Source organism: Dermacentor silvarum, chromosome 4, assembly GCF_013339745.2.
Source record: "Dermacentor silvarum isolate Dsil-2018 chromosome 4, BIME_Dsil_1.4, whole genome shotgun sequence".
Classification (NCBI taxonomy): Eukaryota; Metazoa; Arthropoda; class Arachnida; order Ixodida; family Ixodidae; genus Dermacentor; species Dermacentor silvarum.
Window position 1 is genome coordinate 228,855,669 of NC_051157.2, and position 21,013 is coordinate 228,876,681.

At 49.6% G+C, this 21,013-nt stretch overlaps 1 protein-coding gene across 1 annotated transcript in view; it reads left to right on the forward strand.

Moving 5' to 3' along the window:
- LOC119449308 (spliceosome-associated protein CWC27 homolog) overlaps nt 1–21,013 on the forward strand; it is an 83,686-nt gene that overhangs the window by 49,470 nt on the left and 13,203 nt on the right. The window lies entirely within an intron of this gene.

Sequence of the window (21,013 nt, forward strand, 5' to 3'; positions counted from 1 at the left end):
TCCGTTCTGTGGTAGATCGGCGTCGATCTGACAAACTCCCCATTCCAGAAACAATGCGCCGGCGCGAGCACACATGGTTCCATTTTGCAGAACTGCGTGGAAAAAAAATTAAAGGCTTCGCTGCATCAAACCGCAAACGGAGCGAGAGACCCGTGCCGCGCTTCGGTGCTTGCTCGGCTGGCAGTGTTTACGCTGCTTTCCTCACCCTATCGTTCGTTTCACTCCTCGCCCGTCGGTCTGCCTTGTCCTACTTTTACTCTTGCGCGCGAGATGAAGCTAAAGAGAGTATAGTGGGAGCAACTTAAACACTGATGCTCAGTGCCTTTCGTTGGCGGTTTGTTATAATATTAGTTATGATAATATAAGTATAGTAACATTACCGTATTTTCCAGTCTATAATCCGCACCTTTGTTTAAGACGCACCACCCTCAAAACGGCAGCTTTTTCTTTTTTTTTTTGAGTATATAAGTTGCATCGGTGTATAAGGCGCACCTGTTCTTTCAGTAATCGATTTAAAAAAGTTTGTGATGTTTCGCTCCATGAACGCGGGTCACACGCAAGCGTATGGGTGCCATATATTTCCACTCCAGGCGCATTTCTGCCGTAATCGTTGCTGCGATGTTCCGTATAAAGTCCAAGAGCGAGAACATCATCTCCGCGCGCCATATGCTGTATGTGCGAATGAAAGCGGGCGACGGCGAGCCGAATCGCGCAGAAGGGAGGAAAGCTGGAAGGCAGCCCGGGAGGGGGGGGCTGCCTGTACTCTCGCAGCAACTGCATAGTTTGCGCAGCGGCGCGCGCCGTATCTTATCTGCAGATGTGACGACTTCGCGGTAGATCGACTCGCGGTCGGCCTACCGCCGTTTGCGTTACTGCTCCATCTTGTGAGTGCTCTTGTGAGTGCTCGTTGTGTTAACTTTTATAATACGGACTTAATAAATGATCAAGACATGTTTCACAAAATTGGAATACACATCTATTTGTTATAATGGATGTGTAGCAAGACTACACTGAATGGTTTGAAAATGTTTGATAAACTTGCCAAGTTAATACTGGGGAAGTCAGAGTAGCTGTTGGGAGCATTGATTGTGTGTGTGTGTGTTTTTTTTTTTTGGTATTGTTGTGAACTTGCAAAGTGATCCAGGCTAGACATTATTAACATTGTTGGGATATACATTTCTTTCTTTTGTGAAGGGTTTATTAGAGTTCGGAGCGGCAACAGTCAAATGAGACACTGCTTTCAAGCACGAGCGCTGTTGCCGAGCAAATGCGCTGGACCCACTATAACGTCTCTCTTCGCTTGACTTTTTATTTTAGTGCAATAACCCTATGCTGAATGTTTTGAATATTTTTGTGAACTTTACCCAGCCTATACTTGAGAAATCTCAGCTGCTGTTGTAAGCATTCATTTTGTGTTGTGATCTTGAGAAGTTATCAAGGCTAGACATTTTTATTTTAATTGTGATATACAGTTATTTATTGCAGTTTCAATAAAACTAGTCATTTTTGGAAATGCTAGAGTAAAGAAATCATACTTTGGATGCCGCTTTGAGTCCTTGAAAAACCTGTGACAGGTCCTGGAAAGTCCTGGAATATCCTTGAATTTTTGCCTTGGAAACCTGTATGAACCCTGATGTATGTACTTTGCGCTCTCCCGGAGGTCAGAGAGCCACACTCGGCAGTCAGCAGCCAAACGTGGCCAACTCGTGACGTCGGCGCCCCGCCCCCACCGCAAACCGTCACGAGTGGAGCGCCACCGCTGAAACCGGTAGTGACTGGAATGGGGCGGGGTGGTGGGAGGCATAGGGATGGCAGAACAGGTAGAGCCCACACAATGGCACTGGCGCATTCCTCAATCACCACAAGTATAAGCGCCTAAAACGAGCCGATGCAGACGCCTTGGTTCTGAATAAAAATGCCATAATTTCGTTCTGCATATGTCGAGTTAAGTTTTTGAGGTGTTCAGGTATGTCGATGACTATTTAGTTCTTTTTAATCTTGGCGTACACTCTATAGTGGATAAACTTCCTTAAAGTTATTACAGAAGCCCTTAATCCACTTACATTGAAGGTTGAATTGCCTGTGAAAGGAGCACTGCAGTTTTTAGATATCCAGCTTGAGTTCTCCGACCAACACACAGGTTGGATATACAGTCAAGCCCACATATAACGGCCCCACTTAAGATAAACTTTCGCTTAAAATGAATGAAACCCACGCGACAGCAAAATATACATTATTCCCTTGGCAAAAAATCGCACATACAACAAACGTCTTTGAGCCCTGTCGGTCGGTTACAGCGAACGAACGGCGTAAACCCGGCGCCGCGATGCGAGACATAACGACGGCCTCCGACCGCTTTGCGCGCACGGACTGTTTTCCCGAGCCTCCGCGCATGTGAACTACCCATTTCGTTCCCCTCTCAAGCGAGCTACCCTCTCCCAGCCGACACACCCTATCCCAGGCGACACGGGCTGTCTCCACACTGCCCGAGCGACCACATGCAACCGCCGGGCAGCAAGGCTTCGGGGGGGGGGGGGGGGGGGGTAGTGTTGGGTAGGGTAGGGAGGGGAGGGGGGAGGCCGCGTACTACACCGTGCACTTCCGCCCAGGCGACTGTATCTTGAAAGCCATCTGCGGCGGCTGCAGAGCCATTCTTCCCTGAGCTGTGCTTTCACGGCTTAGTTCGCATTGATATGAGCGGCAAGACGAAGGTCCATTCGCTCGCTGCTGCTGCCGCGCTCGTTTTGATAGCGAGGTTCCGTGGTCATGGAGTGAGATGTGTTCATGTTTGCTTCTGTGCGCGTGACACCATGCTTGTTCATTTAGTTAGTTTGCCAAGTTTATACGGCCGATAAAACTACCATCCTTACTTCGTATAGATGTCCACTAGTTTGCTATTGCAATCGATGCGCCGCCTTTTAGGCGAAATTGCGACTTTTTTAGATCGATTGTCGGCAATACAGCATCGGCAGGTGATCAAAACGTTGACACTTGGCTTGTAACAAACCGAGCCATTATTGCAAGCTGCGCGGAGCAGGGCGTGTATGCAGATGGAACTGTGTTATTATTGCGATAGCAATTATATGGACACTTCAACCGGATTTCTGCCGTCGCCGTGAGGTTCCCTATAGATAAAATCTTCGCCGCGCGCCGTATGCCTGAGCGGAAGCATGCGGGGACGCACGCTATCACGGAGAGCGAACGCACTCAATCTCCCACGCGCAAGCAAGGAAGCGGGAAGCCAGCGCCAAAGGGAGCGGTGGGGGGGAGGGGGGGGGTGCACTTCTACTCTGCCAACAACCGCGCTCGTCGCTCACCCGCACCGTGTCTTATCTCCACACGGCTCTGACCTTTATGCGCCGTGAATTCGCCGCTCAGTTTCCGTTGAAGCGATAGACCGCACGTACCTTCGCCCGTTGCGGCGTATGCGCTTGCTGCCAGCGTTTTGACAGTCGTTGTCTGCAGTCATTCAGTGTGATCTATTCATGTTTCTTTGTGCGCGCTCACACCACGCTTGTTCATTCAGTTAGTAATAGTCGGGCCACATTTTCCAACGCACGCTACACATGCAATGCTGCCCGGATCGGCAGTGCAGCGCTACAGGTGTGTCCCTTCGCACGCGCTGTCCACGGGAAGCGCTTCTCATCAACACCACCGTTTCACACGTGCCTTCTCGTGGTCATCGAGTCTCTCTTCATGTCGGTCTACTTACGCCGCAGCACACCTGCTTACTTAATCATCTCATGTTTACTACAATTCATATTGCTACCAAAGCCGCTCACCTTACTTCGTATGACATTGCTGTGTTGCTATCGCATTCATTGCTTCGCCCTTAGGGCGAAACTGTGACATTTATTTATCAGATGCTGCCGGACAGCATCTGAAAGGCGACTCATGCGCTGGCGACAAACACAGTAAAGTGCACGTTACAACACTTCTGTGCACTAATATGGATAGCATCGTCTGGCGCGTGCCCTATGTAATCGTCGGAAAATCAAAGAAGCTGCGTTGCTTTCGGAACTGTGTGCCCCTGCGACAGGCACAATGTGAAGGCGTGGATGACGCGTGATTTATTCGCAGAGTGGCTGGGCAAGTTTGAGCGCGACATGCAGAGGCAAGGCATGCATGTGCTGCTCGTGCTTAACTGCTCAGCACACCACGTTCCAACTTTTCTGATGGCAGACTCGACTTTTCCTGCTGCCCAATACGACTTTGAAAGGGCAGCCGCTTGGTTTAGGCATAATACATGCCTTTAAGGCATCGTATAAGCACGGCATTGTGGATCGCTTGCTCATCGCTGTTTGCCCAGCCACCAACTTGCCGCTTTGAGTTTCATTGTATTCAGCCGTTGAGATGGTGAAGGCGGCCAGGGCGGAGGTGACGGCCACTTGCATGCGGTTCCGCAAGGCCGGCTTTGTCAAGTCGTCGACATAGTACAGTATAGACCACTTATAACGTAACCGCTTATAGTGCAGGACCGGATATAGTGCGGTCTTTTCAGACTCCCGTTAATTCTCCCATAGCACTGCATGTATACACGTATCGCTTATAGTGCAGCTGCAAGAAACGAAATACCGGTTACAGTGCAGCTACCTGGGAGTATGCAAGTCAGCGGAGACGATGAACGCTCCTCTCAAACGGGTGCCCCAAGTAGTGCTCGAGGAAGAAAGACGAAGTGGAGGAGAAGGGCACGTGGTGCAAACGAACAGCCAGTGAGGCTGAAACCAGAACCTTGTGTACGAGAAAATATCACGGCGCGCATAGCGAGCGAGGGCCACGAAACTGCCAACGCCGGCCAATGCTCGCTTCACGATAACGGCAGTAAACGAAACTTCAGGGAGCGGGCGGCGCCGGCACGGCATGGCGAAGGGCTCACGCGGAGACCGTGGAATGTGAGGGAGGAGGGTGGCAGGGAAGCGGATTTCGCCTCGGCAACTCCGCCGCTTCTGTGGCTCCTCTCGCCCTCCCTTGTAGCTCCCTCACTTTCGACTGTCACCGTGCGCGCCTGCCGCCATGCAAGCGCCGCCGCTCCAGCCGTCCCGGCGCTAGCTCCCCGAAGTTTGTGGGTTCTTGGTGTCTCACAGGAGACCAACCACCGCGGGTTCGAGCTTAGCGAGCCACAGGGCCGCGTCAGCCGTCGCCTCCAGCACCGCGCGCGCGCGAGCTCAGAGGCCGCAAGGGGCTACCGAGCGACGCACTCAAAAACACAGTAAAGCCCTGAGTTGACGGAAACCGTTTACTGAAACCGTCGGCACCAGCACTGCACAAACGCCCGCGCGGCGGGGAGCCAATGGGGTCCCGCACCAGGGCGAAAATACAATAACAGGCGCCTATAGCACGTCGCGGCGAGAGCACAGGCTCAAGCTGGGACACGCCGCTAGGAAAAGTCCCGGCGGCTATGCTACTTGCTCTGGCGATAACCAATGGGTCAACTCGCGAGAGCACGGGCAATATCCTTCGGCTTAGGCTTTCGGCAAGTGTGGCTCGGCGAGGTACGACCTCGCGCGAGCACTAATGGCACCGCTCGTCGGCTTAGTGTCGGGAAAGGATCAGCACAAAGTACGCGCTCCGAGCACGGGCAAAGGCACCGTGCGCGAGCTCCAGTCCTAGTCACAAAGGTGTCGGCGGACGAGAGGAAAGCATGAACGTACCGTGCGCTGGTCCCGGAGAGAAGTCCCGAGGCACGCTCTACCGCTAGCAGCCGACAACCGGCCGCGTAGTGACGTCAGCGCCCTGCCCTCACCGCCAACCGCTGCGTGCGCAGCGCCACCGCGGGAATCGGTTAGGCGGCGCGGGCGGAGAAGGAGGCCAGCGGGGAACGATGGCGAGGGATGGCAGAGCAGTGAAGCCCGCGCAATCATGCCGGCGCAACCCTCAATCCCCACAAGTTTCGTTTTCTGCCGTTATCAAGAAGCGGGCATTTGCCGGCGTGGACAGTTTCGTTGGCCGGCTTGGGACAGCACCGCTGTTTCCCTCTGCGCCGTAGCTGCAGCGTGCAAGGTCAACACGTGACTAAAAAGTAGAGGAAGCATAAAGGAGAAAGAAGGGTTTACCGCCATTTTCTTTGCGTGGCTATGGTATCGTGGCTGAGACGTCAGCACGTACACGCATGTTCCGGCGCAACGCAGAATCGGCAGCCTTGCCATTTGAGAGAGGGTGAAATTTCCGCCGCATTTTTCTTTCTTTTTTCTTTTTGTTTTGTTCGCATGCGACTTTGAGGGGTCTCTCCTAAGCTTTTACTCTATGGCGGTGCCGGAGCAATGCCGGTCGGAGGCGCCGCCACGTGATTTGGTTAGAAATTAACGAGATTCAATTGTAAATTGAATGCAAACGTTCTAGCCGCATTCCTTGACAGTCACATATGCGTGGCGGCTCGGTGCACATGTTTTGCATAGGTGCGGGCCTTGGAAATTGTTGCGTTGGTTATAGTCTGGTACCGCTTATAGTGCAGATATTCGCTACTCCGGCGACTTACGTTATAAGCGGTCGACACTGTATCTGATGGCGAGCCTGACGCTTCCGAAGCAGATCAGTTCGGCGGCGATTTGTGGCAACGCGTCGTCGACTGGGACATGGGAGGCCATGACATTGGCTGGGATGATTTTATTTCTGCTGATGAAGACACTGACATTGCGAAACCGTACATGGACGAGGCATCGTACTATTTAACACGTATTCCCAATGCAGAGCACTGTGATCACTAATACAGTCTAAAATGTGCAGTCATATTTTCAGGATGTAGCTGTCAGCATGAGGTCTTAAATCGACGGGCCACATGTCGGGGCAGAAACAGTTTATGGCAAACAAAACTGGGAAAGCAGATTGAGGAATTAGATTTGTTTTTTTCTAGTATCGCCTTTGGGTGTGCACGTCCGCCATTCTATAACAGGGTAGTTAAAGTCGACTGCAAGAATTATTACTGAGGCTGGATACCTATTGGATACATACCGCGATCAGATTTCCTCCTGTGTGTGGGAAATGCTATTGACCCTCATGGTGTAGTGAAGTTCCAGAATGAAACAGGTCTCGCTTCTGGAAAATTCTTAGAACTTCTCAACTTTTAGCTTTCCTCGATTTTTGCCTCTTGGGGCAACAACTTTATTCAAAAGACAGGCGCTTGCGTAGGCTCTTGCATCGCACCCTGCTTGAGCGACCTATTTCTGGCTTATCAAGACTGGAAAGGGTGTGCTCTCCTTTGGAGGGATTAAGAAAAGCAAGAATATTCCGGTATGTTGATGACTACTTGATTTTATTAGACGTTCGCAATGGTTTGCCTGTCGCCACGACATGCGCTGTTTGCTTGGCTTTCAATGAATGCCTCGGGCCCCTTGTTGTAACTGCTGAAGCACTGGTTAACGGGGATATCAGACTTTTGAATATCGCCATCATTTTTTCTGGTAAATAGTTATGTTGGTTTTTCAAGCCGAGAGGCAAAAACTCATCCTTGCGTATTCTTCAGCTCATTCAAAACTAGTGAAGCGAGGCATCATCAATTTTGGCTTCAAAAACGATCTTTTGAAATCCTGCTCGCACTTGGTCCACAGGTACCAAGTTTCATGTCTGTTAGACGCCGGCTATCTGTTGCCACCTGTTGCTGTGGTGGGCAGCTTCCTCAAGAAAAGTAACAGTGATAACCGTAATGCCATTGACCAGGTAACGCAAGGGAAAAAAGAAAGTAATTGTCATGTCCTACCTAGACAAAATTGGTAACAATCTGAAAAAGATAGGGAAATGTGTCATGGTAGATGTGCCATTCTCTGCCCCTTTAAAGTTGTCAAGTTTGTGTGTGAGGATAAATTCAGGTGCTTGTAAGCCTCGTGGGTGTGGCAAGAGGCACCGCGAACCGTTTGTTTCTTATGTTGAAGGAGTGGTTTACTGCATTCCGTTGACCTGTGCTAGAGTGTGTGGGTCCGACAGGCATCAACGAGCGATTGTGTGAGCACAGGTGTAACCCTGTCAGGCCACCTCACCGTGCATTGCGCGCACTGCGGATGCAAACCTCTGTTTAACCGTGCTCATTCGCTCGCCAAAAACCCTGACCAGCTCACCAGTGGCAGAGATTAGGAACAGAAATTGTGTTAGTTGTCCGTCGGTCTCCTTATCAGAAAAAGAAATGTTGTTTTTATCGTGGTAGCCCCCTGTGTTAGTCGACCTTGCCGGGTTGATATATCTGATCTCGTGCAATAAGACACTCAATTGTTAGTTACAGCTGTGTCCTTTCTGTTCCTTTCGTCGTCCATGTGCTTTTGCGCTACTGTGTAAATGAAACTGAGTGATTCGTTCAGGTTTTCCATGAATTCACCACGCAAATCCGGCAGACATAACATACGCCGGCAATATAGGTTGCAAAATTGCACAGCTGCATTAAAATTCAGATAATTTTTATGCAGGACGAATTGTCTTGCTTGGAGATGTTTCTTCACAGCTATAATGACGCCACCACTGCATGAGGTGCACCTATCCTTCCTAAATGAAGAAAAGTTATGGGACATTGAAAGTTTGTTACTGTTATCAGGATACAACCATGTTTCCTTTTCAAAGATAGTGTCTCCTTCACAGCATTCTCTGAGTGCGGTAAGGGTGTCCTTCTTGCTTAGCAAACTACAAAAATTAGACACAGTGAATGACAGTTTCCAATTTCCAGAATGTTTCACCCCTCAATTTGAACTATTACAGTCGAACCCGGATATATCGAATCTGAAGGGGATCACAAAAAATTTATATATGTAGGTAATTCGATATATAAAATTCATAAAGTTACTGCATGCAACTCGGATTACTGATCCTGGTTTGCTTCTTCTGCGAAATGAAGTTGTAGATACTCTTCTCGATCTTGGCAAAACTGTCGAGGTGCAAAAGCCTTGTGCCTTTCATATCGCTGCAGACACAACGATAGACACTCAACTCGCATGACGCGGCCACGAAAATCGAAAAGAAGGAATGTTAACGTTCAAGGTAGCATGCGGGCTAGCCAAACAACTCGGTGGGGCTCATCTCACTGCACACTCGAGGCGCACAATAAGTGCAAAAGGAAAAAAAAGTTACAGTGACATTTGTGGGGTCTCATACGGCTCTTAGGACAAAGGAACGACAAAACAGTAGTGCAGACAGTCAAAAGGGCATTTATTGCACCTTTCATACAATAATGCCTGCTAGCTGAATTACTGCTCAGAAAACATGCTGATGGCTGCGCGACAAATCGAGAAAGTCCGACTCATCACGACCGGATAGCGAGCGAATATGTTCGCACCCATACTGGACACTAACGCCAAATTGTTCGCATGGACGGTCACGCGAATGATGGTGCGTTCGAATGATCATGCACGTCCATTGCGGTGTCCTGCTCCAAAGCCTTCTGCAGGACGGTCCCGCAAACGGCTGGTGATTACACAATATAACGTCCACACAGCTGGCCAAGCCAAAAAGGAAGAGCCTACTCCCTTTCATGTCCCAGCAACCCCTCCCATAGGTGGTGTTAGCAGTGCAGCACTCACGTCATCTCGTAAAATGCTGCAACCACACCGACTGCCGCCGGCGCTTAGCTACGTGGTGAAGCAGGAATACAGGAGACATGCGAGCCATGCGGGGACAACATTAGGGGACACGTGAGAGTCGAGCATCCCCCCATCCCCCAACCTTAAATCAATACATACTCCACCAAAACATGTCACACGGTATAACATCAATGCATGCTTCGCGAACAAGAGGTAGTACATGTAGCAGTAGCTGTGCCGAGGAATTGTCCACGTACTCTTGTACATAACATGCGCCGACAGTGTCTTTGGGGTACACTGCTGATGTCCATTGGTCACAAGAGCAGCTCTGCAAATTTAAAGGCACGACTCCAGGCCAGGATTCCGGAAATGGCGACATACTAGTCGGCACAAGCAAGCGTCGCTCGCCCCCCGTGCACCCTGCTGGTGAGAGTCGCAATAGTCGTTGATGACTGCCGGCTCTTTTTCCAACAGCCAAGGCTTGCGAGCTGGACACAGGTGGCCGCTGAAGTTGCTGCGCCGAACTGGCCACAGGTGTTTCCGTTGCCTGGGGTGGCTCAATTGTAGTCCGGGGCAGCAACGTAGACAATGTGCAGGTAACAGCAAACCAGGGATGACTCCACTCACGCTGCGTACACTCAACGCACTCGACAAACACTAAGGTAGTGCTAGGGAGAGCCATTCTGCATGTGCATCGCCTACGTGGTACAAAGTTCAATTCGGCTAGCAAAGGTCAGGCAGCTACTCGGATGCTAAGTTCACGTGAACAAAGCTCGCTTTCTTGAGTTAAACAAGTTATTTTAATTTGTGTGAGGCTAACCTAGAATGAGGGAAGCAAAGTGTGACACCTCGACACCACAGTTCATCAGGTTGTGTCCTGCCAGTGCAACAGGCAGCTTCGTAAAGCCTTAGGCATAATGCATCGCTACCCTGACAACAACTGCATCCGTAAACAACGCCCAAAATGGGCTCAAAACAGGCAGCTGCGAGGAGACGTCAGCTCTGTGAGGTGGTCCGACCTTGCTCGGCGCACACAGCGGCCGAGTTGATGGCGCCCACCGTCCCAGATGGTGTGAGAGCGCCCTGTGCCAGGCCGCTAGACCAGACAGCTCATAGCAGCACCCGTGGCCACTCGGCTCCCAGAGTAAAAGAGATAGAAGAAGCTATCTACATACGAAACTCGGACCACTGATGAGGCTTGGCAATGCGCCGCGGGCGCTAAGCCTCGCTCTCCCAGGACGCAGACCACGTGGCTCTCGTACCAACGAATGCTCAAAAACACTTGCGAAAAGGCATAACGTGTTGAAAAGTTCGAACACACTACAGCAACCTACAGCTCAAGAAAGCTCGCCACCGACGCTAGCGATCAAAATCCAAGGTAGGCCTGCACTTCCATTCAAACAAAGGTTGTCTCAAACCGAGCAAAACTATAAAAACTATCATCCGATGCATCCAAGAGTCCCACGTTTGGTGCCAGATGTGGGATCTCACATGGCTTTTGGACAAAGAAATCACAACACAGTAGTGCAAACAATCAAAAGGGCATTTATTGCACCTTTCATACCTGCCAGTGGAATTACTACCCACAGAACATTGATCTTTGATCTTTTTGCTTTCCTGTCTTCTTTGTGACTTTCCTGTCACCTCCTCTTTTCCATGACTTCCGTTCCCATTTCCTGGAGGCCTTTGTCAACCTTTTATGTTCTACCCAACCTTGGAATCTATCACATTGAGTTATAGCGGCGGTGTACAGCTGGCGCTTGCAAGCGTCCACCCAGTTGGGCGGCTGCCACCATTGCCAAACACAGACCATATTTTATGGCTACACATTTTCCTTCCTTGATACCTGATCGTTCTCTGAAGAGGGGGCACACTGAAGCGAACCTGGAGTTTTTAGATGCGAAGCAGCTTATGGTTGGGGCTACCTCACTCCCTCCCTCCCTCCGCCGTGCGGCGTCCACACCCCTACTGCGCATGCGCCGGCTTCCGGAAGCCGGAACTGGAAGCTGGCTTCCTGTTCTGCTTCCGGTTCCGGAAGCCAGCTTCCGGCTTCCGGAGAACACTTCCGGCATTTTTCCCGAATGATCCCCCGGTGCTTCGCCCACTCATCATCATTCACTTCGTCCTCTCATTCTCCTCCCGCAACGCCGCGATGAGTGCCACGGACAGCGCCAGCGTCAACGCCACTGTCAGCGCCGTGGACAGCACCGCGGAGAAGAGGGCTCGAGCCGCTGCCACGAAACGGAGCGGCGACAGGCCAATCTGAAAACTAATGGGAACTTGAGTCAACCCCATGGCTGCTTCGCATACTACTCAGGGTTCCCCTACGGGAAGATGGTGTAATTTTTTTTGTACAGCGCAAGGAAATGTTTCCGTGCTTCGACGTTGTACACAGCAACATGCCAGAAAACCAGTAAGAAAGCTGTCCCCATTCTTAGTTGTGAAATGCCTAGCAGAAACACTAGGGTGAGGCTAAAAGGTCACAAAAATGTCAAGCAGCGATCTCCTTATTGATGTTTGAGACACCATTCAGTATGGAAAACTGTCCAGCCTGAAATCTTTTGGGGACATTCCCATCACTGTGACTGCGCACCGTTCGATGAACACTGTTCGAGGGGTGGTATCGGAGGATGACTTGCTCGTGTTGAGCGATGCCGAACTGTGCTTGGGGGCTGGAAAGACCAGAATGTCCTCAACGTTCGGAGAATTGAAATTAAACAAGAGAAGGAAGCACTGACCAAGCAAGTAGTATTAACTTTTGGCTCCAGCATTCTTCCTGAAATGCTCGTAACAGGCTACATAAAGTTACAAGTACGCCCATATATTAATAATCCCCGACGATGTTTCCACGGCTAGATGTATGGTCATAATTCACAAGCATGCCAGCTCACCTGTCCCAAGTGCGGATTGAATGACCACTCTTCCTAAAGCTGTGAAAATGCACTCCACTGTGTGAACTGTGATGGCAGGCTTGTCGCGTACTCGTGCTCGTGATTACAGAAAAAGACGTAGTTGCACTGAAGGTTAAACAAAAAATGTTATTCAGGGAAGCATGGAAATGTCCGTCATTCCTGAAAGGCACGAGATGCGGTGCTTAAAAGGGCAGCACCACAACAGAAACCCTCTCGGCCCACGTGCATACCTTAGGCCATATGGTTGCTTAGCATGAAGGAGGGAATGTCCAGTTGTGCCACCTGTCCCCATGGCGGCAGTGGGTAAATCTACTGCGCTGCCTTTCAAACAGGGCCCTTCAACCTCCGGGCTGTCGCAAAGCCTGCGCACGCGGGCATCTCGTACCCCTCTCTCGAGGTAATGGACACCACCAAATGCTCCCCCCCCTGGTGTTGTCACCATTAAAAAAATAAATAAAAAGAAGCTGCTTGGTTGCCTAAAAAGACTCGTAAACCTTGTATGCAGAGAACTTTATTTATTGTGAAAATGGACACCCAAATAATATCCTGTGGAATGTCGGAGGGCTTATGCATAATTTAGATGACGCTGAAGGGCAACTCTGGCGACTTTTCAATGTCAATGGATGTCAATAAAGTTCGCTGACACTTCCGTCATGTCCTCAAACAAAGCAGGCTGGAGAGCTGGCAGATTTTTTACAAATTAATTTTGTTGATTTCCTCGAACGACTTGCTTTGCCTGCTCCTCGGCTACTGACCACATTGTGTCACGACGTAAAGGGCGGCATACGCAGAGATTGCTGGGAATGAATGGCAGATGACAGCATCGAGGAGCTGCCGAGGAGTCGCTTCCGAGGAGCCGGCTAGTGTTTGGCACGAGAAGGTTCTGTTGCAATAAGTTATGTTCTGTGGGGATGGGCAAGTGGTGTTGCATTGTTGGCGGCACGAACTTCAGTCCTTGCCGGCCGTACAATCAGTTTGAGGCCACGTTGACCCGTTGAGCCTCTCATCCATTCCAAATGGAGAGCAAGCAGAGCTTCGATACCGCAGCCTAAATAACCACCTCGTTTAGCTGCCAACAGTATTGGTACTGCATCGGTGTTTCTGCGAAAAAACTATGTATTCCCTAAATGAAAAATATTACGTGCAAATTCTTAATCTATGTCTACCTTATGAAACAGATGAATTGTGTGCACTAAAACGGGACGAGAAAAGATAAGTAGTCAGAATAACTAACAAAGCATACTACAGTCTCCCACTTGTTGTTTTGAAAATCTCCGGTCGCTCATACCAGTGCAACTCAGAGTGATGGGATAGCGCTTACATGCACAGAATCTGTGTATTTTGCTATGTTCTGACATTATTTGATGCATGGCTTGCATTATATTTCAAGTGAACAAGGAGCAGTCACTGTACCATGCCGATGTAAACAAGTGCGCCAGTCACTGTTTTGGACACTCAGTGACGCGTTTTTCCGGGGAAATTGAGCACTCCTAAATCAAAATACAAACGTGGAAAGCAGCACTTCTTGACATCTTATATGCGAAACGCTTCCTTGAGAAGGGGTAAAACACGTAATTAATCGCATCACTCACATGTGCGGATACGTAAAACAGATCTAATGCGAGAGGCTGGAAAACAGACATGAAGCTATGATACGTTTACTCACTCTCCTGTGTGTAAGCTAAACCAACCCATCTAAAAATTGCAGCTCCTTTGCAAGTAAATTCGCAGAAGGCATGCTCATGCATTTGTCAGTATTCTTAGCAATAAAATAAGCTTCAATGACCTCTCTTCCCAGTTTGTCCTTTGATCTGGACAGGGAGACTGTGTCTTCGAAAATTGCCTTGCAACCATGATAACGCCTGTAATGAATATCGAGGTGGCCACCAGTTTTGCTGCATACAGCCAAGCTATACTCTCGGGCCCTTTCATTAAAACAGCATCCCATCTGCCCTATGTATACTCTTTCACAGGAGAAGGGAATATTGTAAACGACACCTGAAGCACAATTTGTGAAGCGTTTGGCATGCCGTTTGTTGCATGCAATGTGCCTTTCTTTGTGCATCATTACACACACTTTAGCCAACTTGCATGGAGTGGTAAAAACCCCACACCGATTGGCTACTTAACATTGTGTGAAACACGGTGCATGTAGGGCATTACATAAAGTGGCTTTTTCTCAGCGCCAAGCTGCTTTTTCTTTCCAATCTCTTTCAAGCTCGGCAAAACACGCTCACAGGAACTTGTGAAGGGTAGCTAGCATTACTGAGGTGCTCAACCTGTTGCTACCTGGGCGTTCATCTACCCTATATGCGGGCACAATTTTTCAACTGCGGAACGACAACAAAGCATCACAATGGCCCTATTTGCAATCTTTGAATGGGCGATTCTATACGGTAGCAGATCCTTTCGTGTTCTTGGACTGTAGATCCAGCACATGTGTCCGGGCATAAAATACTCACAAATGAAGGAATTGCAGGCTGCTGTTAACTGGCTTCTCATGAGTGAAGTTGAGACCACCAGAAGCTCAAGAAAATTTGTAGATTATAACTGAAACATTATAGTCAAAATTGTGAATGCTTGAGGCATGAACGAACACTAAGTAATCATCTACGTTCTATGTAATCATCTACAATCTACACTAGTAATCTTCTGCTGTAAATATTTCTTCTACGGGAACCTTATGTATTTCAGGAAGAAGATAAAAGAGCCCTGCTTCTTTGTTCTTGGGCATCATGAAGCGATAGTGAGACTGGGTGATTACCCACACAAATCTGCGTTACATTGACAACATACTTATGATATGGGAACGCGGCACGAGCGCGCTAACTGACCTAATTAGCCATTGTTGCCATTGTTAAAAGCAGTTGAAATAAAAATTTCAACTGCTTTCACCCGAGTATTAAATTTACTGCTCACCACTCTTCTAGTCAAATCAACTTCCTCGATATGAAGGTCTACATAGAAAAGGGAAAACTGAGAACAACACTTTACCGGAAGCCTACGGATAGCCATCTATATTTAGACTACACCAGTCATCACCCAAGCAAGGAATTCTTGTCGGACAAGTGAAACGAATAAGAAGAATCTGTAGCGAACACAACGATAATATCCACCACCTAAATGACCTTAAAGGGAAGCTGGAAAGGCTTTATAATTGGAAGATTTATGGGGATAAGGAAAGCTGACACAGTATAATTCAACTCCTGCAGTTATTTTCTCGAGTATGCGTGTAGCAGCGCTGCAATTGCCGTTTAAATTTTAGTTGAAGCTCCGCCCCCCTTGCGCGCTGAGCGTAGTGGTGATAGACCGGGTGCGAGGATGACAGTCAATACAGGGGTCACCTGAGCGCTCTGATCGAATCACGCACCTCGCTGATACCTAAGGTGACGTCTTCGCCATCAGAGCCTGTTAACCAACCTGCAGCGTCTCCCACAACGCTGTGGCTTGTTTTTGCTAAATTAAGCGTCTACTGGTAACTTCTAGCCTGTTAAACTATAATTTTCGTATTCAGGGGATGAAAAACTTGTTTCGTGCCGCTCGCGCAAAGAATATGATCGAGCCAAGTGTCAGTCAACACACAACGCCGTTGCTTTATTTGCTCAACTATTTATGTGCTGTGGGTAGGAGAGGGAACATGTTTAAAGATGGCTTTCAAGGGCATGTTTGTTGATTCCATCGTTTGTGGGCATGCGCAATAATGCTGAGTTGAAAAGATGTTCACATGATGCGCTTATCAAACACGATACATCCTCCTTTCTGTACAAACACCAAAGTGATAATATTATCGAACGGCATTGCGAGGGTTTACGAACATTGCTTAAAATTGCTGCTGTATTGGAGGCACTGTGGCGGTTTTCTTTGCCATGTTGATCTCCTCAAAAGCAGACTTGTCTCATTTGATATCACCGGTGCACCTCCGGTTCACGACGTATGTTGGCTTACAATGTGGTCGTCGCTTTCGTCGTCCGTGAAATCGTGATGACTCCATGCTGAAAGGTTCGGCTGTCACAAGAAGGTGCTGCCGGTTCCGACGCAGCATTTTGCCGTCTTCTGTCGCTACTCGGTACGACCTTGCTTGCTCCGCTCGCATCACTCTGGCTTTCGTATCCCATCGGTTTCCGCGCACTCGCACGACTTGTCCTTTTTCCGCAAATAAGCCAGGGAGCGTCTCGACTGTTCCGTCTGTCGATGCTTCCACACAGACGTGCTGGGCACCTCCGCGAAATCTGGCAATGGCGTTCGAAGCCGTCGACCAAACAGCAGTTCACCTGGCGATCTGCCGTCTTCCAGAGGACATGACCTGTAACTGAGCAATCCAAGCCAGAAGTCGTCTTTTCCTTCGTTTTTTTTAAGGATTCTTTTAACCACCTGAACCCCTTCCTCAGCTAAGCCATTTGAGCATGGAAACCGCGGGCTCGAAGTAACATGCTGGAAATCGTATCTTTTTGAGAATAGCAGAAACTCACGACTGGAGAATTGCGGTCCGTTGTCACTGCATACTTCCATTGGTATGCCGTATCTAGCAAATATTGCGCTTAGTCTATCAATGACACCAGCTGCAGATGTGTACTGCAACTGCTCAACCTCGGGAAAATTAGATAATGCATCATACGCGCAAAGATACAATTTCCCAGTGTACTGGAAGATGTCAACACCAATCCTACACCAGAAATAGTTTGAAGCGCGAATACACAGACACAAAAGAGCACATGAGACACAGACGAGCGCAAACTACCAACAAGGTTTATTGACCACCACACGGGTTTATACTATGTTCCCATTACCGCTGCACATGCGCACAGTGCCTTCTAAGAAAGGACAGCTCTTTATCAGACAGGTGTACAGAAGGAGTGCTGAGACAGGCTGAACCTAATGAAGATATCTTTTCAGCTTCTATTATCTCCCGGGTGAGCCTATGGTCACTTCTGCTGACAACAGCACACTTTTCAAAAAGAGGTCTACATTGACAGGAACTGCAGTGCATCGCCAACCAACCATCATGTGCCGTTTCCTTTACGTTTAGCGCGTGTTCCTTCAAACGTTCATTCAAACATCTCCCTCCCCGTCTGCCCTATGTATTGCTTGCCACATGTTAGCGGGATACTGTAGACTACATTAGTAGTACAGTGAACAAAAGGGTCTTTGTGCTGCTTATTGCAGCCTCTTTCAGGTCGCTTTCATGGTTGCTTTTCAATGAGCAATACCATAAAGCAACGCCCATCGGTTCTTTCTTCGCGTCTTCTTCTTGGGTGGTGATTTCTTCTTTTATTGCGATAGCAATTATATGGACACTTCAACCGGATTTCTGCCGTCGGCGTCGGCGTCGCCGTAAGGTTCCGTATAGATAAAATCTTCGCCGTGCGCCGTATGCCCGAGCGGAAGCGTGCGGGGACGCGTGCTATTACGGAGAGCAAACGCACTCAATCTCCCACGCGCAAGCAAGGAAGTGGGAAGCCAGCGCCGGAGGGAGCGGGGGGGCGCACTTCTAGTCTGCCAACAACCGTGCTCGTCGCTCGCCCGCACCGTCTCTTATCTCCACACGGCTCTGACCTTTGTATGCGCTGTGCATTCGCCGCTCAGTTTCCGTTGAAGCGATAGACCGCACGTACGTACCTTCGCCCGCTGCGGCCTATGCGCTTGCTGCCAGCGTTTTGACAGTCGTTGTCTGCAGTCATTCAGTGTGATCTATTCATGTTTATTTGTGCGCGCTCACACCACGCTTGTTCATTCAGTTAGTAATAGTTGGGCCACATTTTCCAACGCACGCTACACATGCAATGCTGCCCGGATCGGCAGTGCAGCGCTACAGGTGTGTCCCTTTGCACGCGCTGCCCACGGGAAGTGCTTCTCATCAACATCACCGTTTCACACGCGCCTTCTCGTGGTCATCGAGTCTCTCTTCATGTCGGTCTACTTACGCCGCAGCACACCTGCTTACTTAATCAGCTCATGTTTACTATAATTCATATTGCTACCAAAGCCGCTCACCTTACTTCGTATGACATTGCTGTGTTGCTATCGCATTCATTGCTTCGCCCTTAGGGCGAAACTGTGACATTTTTTTCGATCTGTTCTTTCTCTTATGCTTCTTTCTTTTCTCTTTCTCTGTTTTCTCTCCTCGCTCTATCCCTCTGTCTGCTGTCATCGCCTGCTTAATGCACACTACTATCTCGTCACTCGTAAAACTTGTGCACGTGTGGTCGTCTGGATCAGCAACGTCTTGCTTGCAGGTCACTAGCCTGTGTTCACAGGGGTTTCTGCAGTCGAAAGTCCCCATCTCTTCAAAAGCCTTGCCGCGGTTGAGTACTCTCCCTTCCTGCATGACATCGTCAATTGCTCTGCTCTCAACACACACCGTATGCAGCGGTGCGCTATTCCCCCTCTCGTCAGTGTCCCCCTGGATCGTTGTTTCTGCGGACCGTTCGCCCTCATGAGCACGACCCTCCGGCGCGTACACTGCACTACCGACACCACACTCATCATTCGGGTGTTGTACCACTTTCTCCCCAGCACAATAGAGCTCGGTGGCGCAGCTATCGATAGTCTTATAGTGACAACTATACTGTCGCAACATTTCACCTGTGCGAGGCCCCTCTTCAGTTATACTATGATTGCTATGCATTATTTTGACTGCCTCTGGCATCTCTGTCTTCCTCCCCTGGAACTGTCCTCTCTTCTCATATGCTTGCCGAAGTGTCTCAAGTTCTAAAGATCAAGCGGCATGGACACGGTTCATTTTATCCTCAATTAGTTTGAGGCCCTGCTCCTTGCTAAGCTTTTTCTCGTGAACAGTAGCTAATATGCTGTCCCAATCCATCTCCAGACCACCAAAATATGTGACAGGGCCGCAAATGCTGGAATGTCCTGGCAGGCTCGCCAAATTGTCATGGATTTCGGTAGACTAAAGACAGGCAGGGACAAGTCGCACGTTTAAGACAAACATTTATCGTAAAAACAAACGGCAAAGACAACAACACAAAATAAACAATTTACAGCACAAGTTAATTCTACAAGTTCCCCAAAGTCCTCAGCTATCTTGAATTGATAAGTCCAAAATATTTGCATTGCGTCCCTCGACGTGGCGACGTCACGTCGTCGTCGCGGCTTCTGACAACACGTCGTTGGGCCCGCCGATTCGTCATAGACTCGAAGTCGCTGTGTCCGACGTTCGGTCCCCGTTTGGCCTGGTCAGGCGGTCAGGATGGTGGGGTGACCGAGGCGCCTGGATCGCCTGGTCAACTCCGCTAGCCTGCGGATCGTAGCCGCAGGGAATCTGGGAAGCGGCGCCATCAGCCTGTAGCTGCGGCTTCCGGTGGGGCGTTTGCTCAGCTCACGGGTCGTAGCCGCGGCAGCTGAAGCACAGCTTCCATTGGGTTGCCGCCGTCTCCGCGATCCACCCTTCCTGTTCGGCCTCCAGCTCCTTCTGCCTGCCTTCGTCCCAGAGCGTAGCTTGGCTGCTCTCTTCTGCTACATGTCCTTTCTCCCGTTGGCCACGTAGCTGCGCCTGCACTTTTGCGCTTCTTCTGCTTTCATATTGTATTCTTATTCGGGCGGTCTTATTTTCTAACTTCTTTCTTCTTTATTTCTGCCACCGACTCCTCATGTCTTCTTGTTCTCTTTTTATCTTCTGCTTTTTCTTCTTTCTTTCTTCCTTTGTTGGCTCATGACAGCGACAAAGATGACGAAGAAGACGCTAGCACTTGGGCCGGATCGGACATCTCCTGCCCTAGCCTCCTCTGTATATATTTTGTAAATATATCCTTCGCCTCCATCTCGCTTCCATCACACTTTGGTGGAGGTGCGGGGTACGTCTCACTTCGCAACGGAACTTCTCAGTGGCCGTCGTTTCGGACATTTGTCTGCAATGGCAGAAGACACAGTGTCTACATCAGCGCCCGCCACGTCAACGGTCGTGCTCGTGCAACCCCGGCTGTCGCGAGCGAGACGACAGGCTGTCGCCCGTCGTCTCGCTCACCACAGACTCGCCGCCCGTCGTCCCTCCTTCAGCCCTGCTCGGGCCTATCAGGAAAACTAAGCAATGCAGCACCCAGAGGTGATGCTGCATTGACGACTGCCACCACAAATCCTCTTCTGACGCTGCCGACAAGAGGAAGCTTGTTAGACGTTGATGTTGATGGCGTAGCTGTTCCTGCACTCATCGACTGGAGCGCACATCTCTGTAATGAGTGAAGATTTTCATCGATGCCTTCATAAAGTGCTCACGCCTGCTGCCTCCCACATCCTCCGCGTCGCTGATGGAGGGACTCCTGCCGTTCTTGGGATGAGCACCGCCCGCATCTGTGTTGCTGGTCATCCCACTTCCGTCGAATTTGCCGTCATCGAGAAGTGCCCCCATGACCTTATCCTCGGCTTAGATTTTTGTCCACTCATTCTGCCCTCATTGATTGTGCGACCGGTGCTCTTCAGCTTGAGCTGCCCCATCCTCCCGACAGTTCAGCTGACATAACGCCACGCTTATGCTCTCGCCACCACGTACGCTTGCTGCCTGAAGCTGCTACATACGTTACTTTGACGTCAGCACGCGACATTCCCGATGGCGACTATGTCTTGTTTCCGATTATCGACTTCCTGTTAGCCCGCGAT